At 50.5% G+C, this 11,160-nt stretch overlaps 1 pseudogene; it reads left to right on the forward strand.

Annotated features, from left to right (window-relative positions):
• The first annotated feature begins 8,999 nt into the window (after positions 1–8,999).
• LOC148092184 (transcription factor GATA-4 pseudogene) lies at positions 9,000–10,397 on the forward strand (annotated as a pseudogene).
• The last annotated feature ends 763 nt before the right edge of the window (positions 10,398–11,160 follow it).

Consider the following 11,160-nt stretch of genomic DNA (forward strand, 5'->3'; position numbering starts at 1 on the left):
GAGGGCTTGAGCGAGGGGATGACCTGGTGCGATTTCTATTTTAAGACTGTCACCTTGAATAATACGCAAACAGTGAATTAGTATGGGGACACTAGCTGTTGACCTGGAGTAAGTGGTAGCGGTGGAGATGGAGAGAAGAGAGACTGAGACATAGTTGAGAAATAGAATTAACAGGGTTTTATCATAGACTAGACATGAGGGAGAAGAGAAAGGCAGGAATCCAGTATTACTCTAGTCTTCTTGTTGGAGTAACAGAGAGGATGGTGAGCCATTTACTGAGATTCAGTGATTTGCAGAAGGTGTCAAGAACCCGTGTGGAACTTGCCACATCTGTGTTACACTCAGGTGGACGTCAGATAGGCAGCTGGGTCTACATGCCTGGAGTTCAGCCGAGAGATCCGGGCTGGAGGCTTTCATCTGGTCTTTAGCATGTCAACAGAAAACATCCAAACCTGTAAGAATTTTTATGAGTTTATTTTATGTCGCCAAACTAATGATAATTACCTGGAAGCAAAGTCTCAACAGACTGAGAAAATGCTCTAGAGAGTAATAGTTTTGCACCTAATTTTACCCATTACAATCAAAGGAGGCGTAAGGGGGTGGCATGGAAGTCACTGGTGATAGATTAGGGAGGCGGAAGGGAGCAAAGCAGGGAAATTCTGGGACTGGATAAAAAGTAGAATGATAGATACATACTTCCTTTACATAAGTGGGTACAGGGTAGTTAACAGTCAACAACCGACATGATAGCGATATCAGTAACAATGAGGGGACTTGTGATCTCTGCTCTGGCGCAGTGGTTGTGGGCTGTGACCTGAGGGGGTGATGGGGGCAAAATTAGCCTGACATTCCAAAGCTATGCTATCACAGACGCAAAAAGGCAATAGATAGTCTCAGTTAAGGTCAAGACTGACCTTTGTCAAGCAAGATACCAGCCTAAGACACGACTACCTGCCATGACCTGCTTTTAGCTAGAAAGTTTTAACTTCAGACCATCCTATGTGGTTCCTTGAGGTCTCTGAGTTTGTAAGGCCACCATGCAGGCCTCCCCTGAGCTTGTCAGGCTTAGTACATGGCCCCTTTTCTACCCACAAGCATTACAATGGTATTCGAATCCCTAAAAATGGATGAGATTCATTTAGGGAGAAAATTTGTAAAAGGAAAACCCTTAAGAACCCCCCCCCCCCCCAACATAATCAGAGGACTAGTTGAGTAGGGAAAGCAAGCAAGGGAGTCTAAAGAGGGTGAGTGGGGAAGCAGGCTGCCAACTAGGGGAGTGAAAAGCACCGAAAGAGGAAAATGTTCTGCCTTCTAGTCCTAAAGGTTACGCTCAAAGCAGCTCTGGGCCGAAGCCCATTTGCCTCAGGCACATCGATTTGTCATTGCCCCCAGTGTTGATTTCACTTAAAACATACCTTAAACCAGTGCTTTCCAACCCTTTACATCAAGGCCTTGCAGAAAATATAACATGTTTTATGGCTTAGTGGACAAAATAGAGGATATTTGCAGCCCCGTTGCTGGTGGCCTGGGGTGTCCAGCTGTGGAATCCGAACCCCAGTAATATGATGCTATTGGCTTAGTCCGTGACTATCCAAATGGATCCATACGGGCTCTTTTGGTTAAAAATAGTAGAAAACAACCAGAGCTAATTAAGCAAAAATGTGGAGAATTTATTTTAACAATATAGGGGTAAGTCAAGGGACACGGGACTGGCATCGGCCAGATCGGCCAGGCCTGGGGAAGAACTGGAAGGAACTGAGAAATGGAAAGTCATCAAGCAAAGGGGGTTCTTCTCTCTGCATGTCTCATTGCTGCTTCTCTTGGTAGCCTGCTTTGCTCTTTTTTCTTGGCATAGTAGCCCTTCTTTGACACACTATATGTATGGCATGCTGTCATCCCTCCCAAGTTCAGGGACTCTGTGTCCCAATTCCAGATTCCCGGGGAAGGCACTCTGGCCCAACCTGAACCAGGGGTGCTCGCCTGGTCTGACCAACTGAGGCCAGAGGAATAGTGTTACATCGTGAAATATGGCTGCCAGGGTGGCGCTACGAGCTGGACACACACCACACGAAGATATTGCCACATCCAACATGAAGTTTTTAGTCATCTTGATTATAATAGTCCCTTGATTCAAAGACATCATCCATTGTTAAAGGTATCAATTCACTTGCAACTCTTCCAGCACAAGCAAATACCATGTTAAATATATGTATATATTTTAAGAGCCTACAAAAGTTTGTATTTGTCCATACCATCACACCACTTCCTTGTCCGGTATCAATATGACCATCAAAATTTGACTCTATGATTCTTTTACAAAGTGTAAAAATAATTCTGAGATATTTTTGGATCCTAAAGATGTTCTCATACTCATTCCCCATGTTCATCGCCTTGGGAGATTAGCAACTTTGGGACTGGTGATATAATTTAAAAGCATAGCAAAGAATCTGGAATTCTGTCTACATTTCTGCTTTGATTATACTTCTAGGATTTTTTTTTAACTTTATTGTTGACACTATTACACATGGCCACATCCCCCTTTTGCCCACCTTCACCCAGCTCCCCCTCCCTCTCCCCTCTGGCCATCACCTCACTGTTGTCTGTGTCTATGGCTTATGCATATATTTGTAGGATTTTTAAATTGAATTACCCATCACTGGAATTTTAACTGCTTTTCTTGAAAGTCAGCTAAAAGCTTTTATCTGATGTTCTGAGCTGGAGTGATAGGTCTTCACAAGATTGATTGTAGTCACCTTTCTCCTAGCTTTGGAAATTCTGTGATGTATTCGGAAAAGCATGGCCTCTCTGATGTCTTGAATTGCATTGTCTGGTGAGCGTGACAGGCAGTCTTCTCCATGCACAGTAAGTTTTTGTTTCAATGTTTCAGTATGCTGTAAATTTTTTTAAATATTTTTGTCGATTTTTACAATTACACTTCAAAATTTAATTTAAATGAGATGCACCTGTGGTACTACCAAGGTAACTGACTCAACTGAGGTGAACACCTGCCTTGTGTTGGAAAAGTTTCTCTGGCTGGTACCTGGTCAGTCTTTTTGGAAAGATTTTAAGAAATGTCCCAATTTCAGAAATCTCAAAATGTGGAAAACATAATTCTTGGCATTAAGCAAATATATAGGTTGTTTTAGGGATTTTTGAGACTTGATAGACCTTTTTTAACTTAGTGTTTCGCATGGTTTAATTTATTTAATCCTCATAACAGTCTAGCCAGCTACAGCTCTATGCCCACTTCACAAATGAGGAAACTGAGATTATAAGATTAAATAATTTCTCCAAGACCATGAGCTAGTAAATAATTAAGCCAGGATTCGAGCCCAGCCTACTTGACTCCAGATCCCATGTGTCTGATCAGTGGGCCAAAACGCTTCCTAATTAATTGTGTAGCAGCAAAAGTCATTAGATAAGATTAATGATAATAAAATAAATGACAAGATTAATTAATTACATTAATTAATCCATCCCGCTCTTATCCAATTAGCTGAGCTATTGCTGTTTTTCCAAGAAATGTGGACAAGGCCGCTAAGTTATTGTATATGTCGGTATCATTTCTGGTACCAAGTTGGATAAATCACTACTCACATGTACTTGATTTTCTCATCTTTACATTCATGGAACCAATTCAAATAATAATAATAATGAATGAAAAACAACTTGAAGTTAGGGTTTTATGAGGCCCTGAGCTCTTTCCCTCACCTCCTCTAGTCCAGGTGTCCAAAGCCTAGAACCGCTGAGCATCTGCCTGAGCCGTGACAGGACACCGTCCTCACCAACACTGTCACAGGACAGGAGACAGAGCAAATGATGAGGAGCGTCCCGTTACCTTAGGCCCCTGATCCTCTCATGTTAGGATTCTGCCTCTGGGAATGGTACCAAGGGGTGGAGTGTGGGACAGCAAGGTGTCACCTCAAAATGTTAGAGGACAGTGCCAGGCACTGCAGCTTTTCTTAGGAGCATTAATATCACCCAGGAGCCGATTTCCTTTCTTAGGAAACACTGATGCTTCCTTACCCTAACCTGCCAGGATCTGGGAAGGAGGCCTTGTTCTAGCCACAACCAATAGCAAATGTCTTGCCTATTCATTAAAAGTAAATTTAAAAGCTTATTAATTATAATTAATATTATAAGTACACCACAAGGAAAACTGGCAATCTGAATGTGTTAACTCATTCAGGGCACCAAAGGGCTCATAGCATTTCCTTCCCTGGTGCTGGGAAACCCGCCCTGAAAGGCCTCATTGATTCTCTAAGGGCTGTGGTTGGGTTTTTTTAATAGATTATTTAATGAACTGAAGACAAGAAACTCATTATGGTTGTTTAGAGACCTAAGTAGAAGACACACAAGCCTTCGCAATGCGGGTCTTGAATGTGCTGCCTTGCTTCTCACTTCCTTCCAGTACTTGCAGGTGAGAAGCTGCTAGAAAATCGCTCCTTTATGGCTTCCCCCTCAGTGACATTTCCATTTCCCTGCGTCTGGTCATGCTCCTCTATGTGGCTTTTAGGTTAAAACCAGCCTTCTGGTTGATTACCCTTTGGATTAGTTTATCTATTTCTTTTCATTCATTTATGCTACAAATATATTAGCGCTAGTTCAAAGAGATGCTGGGGTGTTTAATAAACAGAAAATTAAGTTCTACCCATCCCCAGAATCGCAGTCGGAGGGCTCTGAGTTCCCCTTGGGGAACCTTTGGAATGGAATCTAGATGTGCCCCCCCCTTTTCGCTTCAATTCAAGGGAACCTCAGTGGTCGGAAGGTTGTGGATTTTATCATTGGTCAAATCTGGCCCAAATTCTATGTCACTTACCAGATGGGAGACCAGAAACAAGCCTCGGTTTCCTCATTTACTAAAGGGAACAAATTACACCTATGACCAGGGTAGGTGGAAGGTTCAAACACGTTATTGTAAGTAAAGGAATGCGAAAGAGGCAATCAGTAAACACTTCTCCAAGGCCACACCCCTTTCCTATTTACATATTCATCTTATTTACATTCCGTCGCCTGTTCATTCTGTCTAGTGAGTGAGTTCCTAGGATGTGCCAGGCCCTAAGGACACACTGGGAGGTGAAACTGTGACAGGGAGCACGTGCCACGGAGCTTACTGTCTGGTGAAAAACTCTTAAACAAAAAAACCACGGAGTTGGACATTTTGCTTCCACAACAGGACAGGAAAGAATGACAGCTCCAGAAGTTCTGACTAGGAAGGGCTGAGAGGCCGTATTTGCAGAGCAAGCTGGCTTCCCACTAAGAGCTGTGTGCTTGGGGGTGCGGAGTGAGAACGCTGGTGGCGGTCACCCCCCTGCACCAGCCAACTCTCCTGGCAGGAGGAGCTCCTCTGCTCGGACCTGAACGGGCTTGGCTGCTGCAGGCCCGTCCCTGCACTGCCGGGCTTTAGGTGGCCCTCACCGTGAGGCAGGTGAAAGGAAGGCTCCACTACTTCCCACCTCCTGTCCAGAGGCTTCAGCTCTGCTTCCAAACCGGCTCCCAGGAAGGCAACTCGTTTCTCTGCTGATGACGCCTTTCTGCCCTGGCTCTGAAGGGTGACACCTCTTACGCCAGCTTCCTTCAACTAGCTTAAGTCGAAATGCTTCTCCTTCCACTTACATGTCCATTGCTTATTAGCCACCCATTCTTCATGGACTGTTGGTGACAAAACCTCTTTTTTAGTTCCTTTGTGTTGAAGTTTCCAATTTGGAAGTAAAACAAATTTATGCGTGTATAACCCCCGTCTAGTGTTTGTTAGGCTGCAGTCCACATATGTTATTTCACTCTTATAACAACACTGAGATGCAGGTATTCCTTCTCATGTCTTGAAAATTTAAGAAATCAAATCTTAGATTAATATGTAAGGAGGGTCTTCACCTTCATATGCTCTTCCCATTACCCCGATATTAAAGAATTACTATAAATATTTTGCAAACAACTTCACAAATATAAGAGGATATAAAACAGTGTGTGGAACTGCTGACTGATGCATGCCCTGAAGTTGCCTTTATTTTTTATTGTTAGATATTCAGTCCTAAGCACTTGGGCATCTTTACAGAGAACCTAAATTGAGTCTAAATTTTGAAAAGCAACATCTCAACTGATTCATCCGTTTCAGGAGGCTGCTTAGCAGTATATTTGCTTAGGCATCAGTAGGCCGGAGGACTTTATAAAAGTGATAGAATATAGATAGCGGCAGATTAAGTGGAAGCTACACTGACACTCTCCCAGGACCAAACTGGAATTACAACTAAAATAGAGAAAAACCCGCCTGAATCATCAACTGCAGCTAAAGACGAGCTGGAGAGCACCCTCATCACCAAGGAGGAAAAGTGGAGACCACATAGTCTGGTAGGAAGTGCAGACGTAAGAGGGCTGGCTGGGCTCCCACAGGCAGCACTGAAGGTCCCGAGGGACATCTCAGCTGTTCGGGTTCCCACTGAGGACCCTGGGGCCTAAACCCCAGGCTGGGCTTCCCAGCCAAGAGCACCAGTACTGAGAAATGTGCCCACATAACATCTGGATGTGAAAAACAGCAGGGTTTCTGTCTGCCAGGGAGAGGTGGCTGGAAATGCAGGCACCCTCTTAAAGAGCCAATGCACAAAGTTTCGTGTGCAGCCACTCACCTTGGGCTCCAGCAGAGGGAGGGCAGAGTGGACTGGAGCTGTGTGAGGAGAATGTAGGGTTGTGGGCTCTGGAGATAGAGCTCAGAGGACACCCATCTGGATTTCCCCATATTGAAGAGGCAGACATTTACTTTCCAAGGCGCTTTTGCGGGGGGGGGGGGGGGGGGGGGGGGGGCAGTTGCCCCATCCTGCTGGAAAACCTCTCGCTCAACCCACCCAGTGGAGTCTCCACAGCCTGAGGCTCATTAAGCGACTAGATAACAGCCTTTGGGTGCTTTGAGTCTTTGCAGGATTTGCTTCTGTACCCAGGGCTTGGAAAAGCAGACCTTGCTGCACATCTTGGTCCTGTCCAAACACACCCAGCAAAAAACTTCAAACAGGGTGATACTCAAGGCCAGTCACAAACAGCATCTGACATTGGCCTGTACCAGAGACCATCCAAAAGACTGGAAGTCCTAGCAGATCTACCTAAAATTTTGACTCCCCAGGCAGCCAAAATGGGGAGACAAGAAAACAAGCCCCAAATGAAAGAACAAAAGAATTCTCCAGAAGAGCTAAATGAAACGGACATAAGCAATCTCTCTCAGATACAGAGTTCAGAATACTGATCATAAGGATGCTCAACAGCATGAGAAAAGAAATAGAAACTATGAAGGAAATTAAGAATGACATAGTAGAAATAAAAAATACATTGGAAGGAATGAACAGCAGATTAGGGGAAGCTGATGACTGGATCAGAGAATTAGAAGACGGGGTTGAAAAAAACCAGAGAACCAAAAGGAAACAACAATTGAAAAACAGGAGGACAGCTGAGGACACTAAACAAGACTCTACAAGGTCAAGAAGACTGAAATCGTATCAAGCATAGTCTCGGACATTTACACCATGGAATACTATGCAGCTGTAAAAAAGAAAGATCCCTTACCCTTTGGGACAGCATGGTGGGACCTGGAGAGTCTTATGCTTAGTGAAATAAGCCAGGCAGAGAAAGACAAGTGGCACATGATCTTACCCATGTGGAATCTAATGAACAAAATTAACCAACCAATGAACAAAATAGATCCAGCGACACAGAAGCATGGAACAGGCTAACAAATCTCAGGGGGAAGGTGGGGGTAGGTGGGAAGAGATTAACCTAAGAATTTATATGCATATACACATAACCCATGGACACAATAGTGTGGTGAAGGCCTAGGGAGAGGGGTGCAGGATGGAGGGGATTAATGAGGGGGAAAGGGGCCACTTGTAATAGTTTCTTTTTAAAAAAATATTTTTTTATTGATTTCAGAGAGAGGAAAGGAGAGGGAGAGAGAGACAGAAACATCAATGATGAGAGTCATTGATCGGCTGCCTCCTGCAAAACCCCTACCTGAGGTCAAGCTCACAACCCAGGCATGTGCCCTGACCAGAACTGAACCTTGATCTCCTGGATCATAGGTCTATGCTCAACCGCTGAGCCACACTGGCCGGGCCATTTGTAATCCTTTCAACAATAAAGATACTTTTTATTTATTATTTAAAATTTAATAGAATATAATTGTTGCCATATACCTCAACCCGTTGTGTCTGTATTGCTTTACTGACAAAGCCTCTTTCCCCATTGTCAGCACTAGGTCTTTAATGTAGCGTTAGAAAAGAACCGTGTTCTCCGCTGAGAAAAGGACTAGCAAAGACCCAATTCTCAGTCACAAGCACAAAACAGTCCTGCATTTCAGCATGTTGTCAAGAACCCATCTGGTTCAGCGGCTCTCTGACAGTCATGTATTTCACCAGGATGGGCCAGATCATTAGAAGACCTTATAAGTTACCCCAAGATCGTATTTTCAGGTTGTATTTTTCTTTTAGATCTTCAGCTTTTGCCTTCACATCATAAAATCCATAGTGACCAGTTCCGGGGGCGGCTGGCACAGTGGCTGTGAGGTGTCCCCGCCGCCAAAGCTCCTGGGCGCAGGACCCCGCTCGCCCGGCCTCCTGGAAGGCCCCCAGGACAGGACAGCGGCTGCCCCCGAGGAAAGGAGCCAGCCCGGCCCTCGGCAAGTGTCCCCACCCGCGCCCAGGCCCTGGCTGGCATCGGCCACCCCTAGGCGCCCGGTCCTCCAGGCCCTGGGGTAGATTCCACCGCTTCTCCGCCCTCTCTGGGAACCATCAAAAAACTTAATTTGGGATTTTCCTGGGGACACAGGCTTTTGCTCAGTGATAGGTTTCACGCGTATATATTTTTGAAGGATTTTAAGAAGCATTTGCTTTTGGATCTTGGTTTTTGTGACAGTCCCTCGCCTGCACATGATTGGTTTTTCTGATTACTATTTTTCTGTCCGCTCATTGCTCCTTGACCCTCAAATGAGCTGAGGCTGAGAGCTCGCAGGAACCGTGTGCCAGAGCCAGGCCATGGCCGCCGACCCCGGGGCCCAGGAGGCGCACGGCCCCGGCGCCTTTGCGCACAGCGGGAGCGCTGCGCCCCCGGTGCCCTCCGCGCCCGGCGCGTCCCTCCTCCAGGGCGGAGGCTGGGGCAGCTCCGGGGCGGCCTCGCCGGGGGCGGGGCCCGGGACCCAGCAGGGCGGCCCGGCCTGGAGCCAGGCGGGAGCCGAGGGAGCCGCCTACACCGCGCCGCCCGGGTGGCCGCGCTTCTCCTTCCTGGGCACCACCGGGTCCCTGGCAGCTGCTGCGCCCGCCGCCCCGGGGGCCCTGGGAGCCGCGGCCTCCAGCAGTGGCTGCGGGGCGGCGGGCGGCGAGCAGTGCGGGCCTGCGGGCCTCCCCGGCTCCCGCTCCAGCCCCGACCTGGGTGCGTCCTGGGCCGCGCGCCCCTTCGACAGCCGGGCCCTGCAGAGCCCGCCGGGCCGCGCCAGCCCCGCCGCTCAACACCCCGACCTCGCAGATACCTTTGGTTTCTGGGAAGGCGGAGAGTGTGCCAACTGCGGCGCCATGTGCGCCCCTGGCTGGAGGCGGGATGGGACAGGGCACCACCCGTGCGACGCCTGCGGCCTGTACCGCGAGGCCACCGGCGTCCACCGGCCCCTCCTCCAGCCGCAGCCCCCGCCGCCGGCGCCCCGCCGCGCGGACGTCTCCTGTGCCAACTGCGGGACGGCCACCACCACGGCGTGGCGCCGCGACAGGGACGGCCGGCCCGTGTGCAACGCCTGCGGCCTGTACGCGAAGCTCCACGGGGGCCCCAGGCCTCTGACGATGTGGAAAAAGTGGATTCAAGTCAGAGCACGGAAGCCCAAGAACCTTAACAAATCTAAGAGGCCCGCAGGTCCCCCGCGCAGGGAGAGCCCTCCTCCCGCCCGCAGCGTTTCCAGCGCCTGCGGCCCCGCGACCACCGGCGGCCGTGGAGAGAGGCGCCCCATCAACGCAGCGCCCGGGCCCGGCTCCCACGGCGGCCCCAGCAGCGCCGCGACCACCGGCGGCCGTGGAGAGAGGCGCCCCATCAACGCAGCGCCCGGGCCCGGCTCCCACGGCGGCCCCAGCAGCCCCGCGACCACCGGCGGCCGTGGAGAGAGGCGCCCCATCAACGCAGCGCCCGGGCCCCACGGCGGCCCCAGCAGCCCCGCGACCACCGGCGGCCGTGGAGAGAGGCGCCCCATCAACGCAGCGCCCGGGCCCGGGCCCCACGGCGGCCCCAGCAGCGCCGCGTCCCAGGCGCCCTCGGCCAGCGCGCCCCCCGGGCCCCGGCCCGCCACCCGCCCGGTGCTCTCGGCCCCCACGCCGGCCCCGCGAGGCTGCGCGCCCTCTGTCAGCCGGCGGCCGCAGGCCAGCTCCAGGCAGGACCCTTAGAGCGGCCGGCCCGGGCCTGCAGCCCCGGGGACACGATCGCTGCGCAACGTCGCCTCCCGTCGCCTCCCGCCGCTCAGATTCCTGCACAGACGCGGGACTTGGAGAACAGCGCAGGCGAGGCGCGGTCTCCAGGGGCCGCCTGCTCTGTCCCGGGGGTCACTCCAGAAAAACAGGTGGGAAGAAACTAGAAGTGGATTTGGGCAGGGGAAGTGAGCGGGTGTAGGATTTTGCCAGATGCCTTTTCAAGGGGGGGGCTGGGAAGGGCCCAGACTCTGACCTGGAAGCGTCCCCGTTCCGCGGGAGCGCGCTCAGGCCCCTCTCCTGGAGTCAGGGGCTGCCTTCTCGCTTTCTGCCCCCTCTCCACCCCAGACGAGGGAGGCGACGTCCTTCTACCTTTCCATCGCCGTGGCCTAGGATGGTGGCCTTTCCGTGGTGGCCCCAGCACCGGGATCTGAGCGCAGGTGGAGGGGCAGGGCGCTGGGACCCCCGCTCCAGCCCCAGCCAGGGCATCCATGCGCCTTGGATGCGACAGCCCCTCGGGGCGGCTCCTGCCCTTGTCCAACACTGCCCTTCAGGCCCAGCACCCCCCCGCGTCCCTCAGTACTCAGCCTTGACTCCAGAGACGCTGGGTGTCCCCCCGTGGCCCTGGGTGCTCGTGGGGAGGTGGAGAGGCTGCCTCACCACCGCGCAGCATGGCCTTGGCAAAGTCGAAACTTGGCAACTTCCATCCTTCCCTTCACCCCAAGGCCTCTGAAAGGAAACT

The sequence above is a fragment of the Miniopterus natalensis genome, chromosome 10 (genome assembly GCF_054644295.1).
Source record: "Miniopterus natalensis isolate mMinNat1 chromosome 10, mMinNat1.hap1, whole genome shotgun sequence".
Lineage (NCBI taxonomy): Eukaryota > Metazoa > Chordata > Mammalia > Chiroptera > Miniopteridae > Miniopterus > Miniopterus natalensis.